A 907-nucleotide genomic window follows, 5' to 3' on the forward strand; every position below is an offset into this window, starting at 1 on the left:
CTATTCAATAACGAAGTACTGATATCTATTTTACAAAACATTCTCATAATATTTTCTTACAAAAGATACTTCCTTAGATACCAAATTAACGTTACAATTCTTGTATATTCAAATTCTCCGAGAGAAAGACTGTCAAGCTTTCTTCAATTGCCCAATTAACACTTAAAGGCTAAACTAACCAAAAGAATAAAGCAAGGGAAAAGTTTTAGCTAAGATATTTGGTACCCTATCTTATTCTCTGGTACAGGCTGAAGGAGATTGTTCTTCACAATTCATTTTAGATAGATTTGACAGATTTTAAGAATGTATTCTTCTCCTGTTTATTTTGGACTATGCCATTTGCTTTCATATAATTTGAATCATGCAAGAGTGACCCTATACCTTGATTTGCCTGAGACAGTTCTGATGTACGGCTGTTGGTCCAACATCATTATTGATAGTGCCCCCTTTCCATTTCAAAAGGGTCCCACTCCTTATACTCTTAATTACTACCCATTCTTATTAATAAACCATTTTCAATTCTGTAAGCTGAACTTTGGACTCAATATCCATAGCTTAGAAATAACTCAGATGAAAAGCAAAAGGTTAATTATACCAATTATCACAGAAAAACTAGATAAATTACGATGTTTATCCGTTTTAAATGAGTCAGACTGTATAGTGAGATAAATTAGAAATTTACAACTACATTTTTTGGAGCTCATTCTAATTGTATCATTTACCTTTTAATATAAGGTTTTAATTTCCCCTTCCTGTATCATCTACTATTTCCATTTGTTATCCATCAAGTTCATAAATTATTTAGCATCTCTTCTTTCTGTATGAAATAATCATCTGGAATTTTAAAAGTATTCAACTCCTATAAAAGGACTGTTTGACATTACCATTGGCATTTTGCTGCTACACA

The sequence above is a fragment of the Propithecus coquereli genome, unplaced genomic scaffold (genome assembly GCF_000956105.1).
Source record: "Propithecus coquereli isolate 6110/MARCELLA unplaced genomic scaffold, Pcoq_1.0 Scaffold84, whole genome shotgun sequence".
Lineage (NCBI taxonomy): Eukaryota > Metazoa > Chordata > Mammalia > Primates > Indriidae > Propithecus > Propithecus coquereli.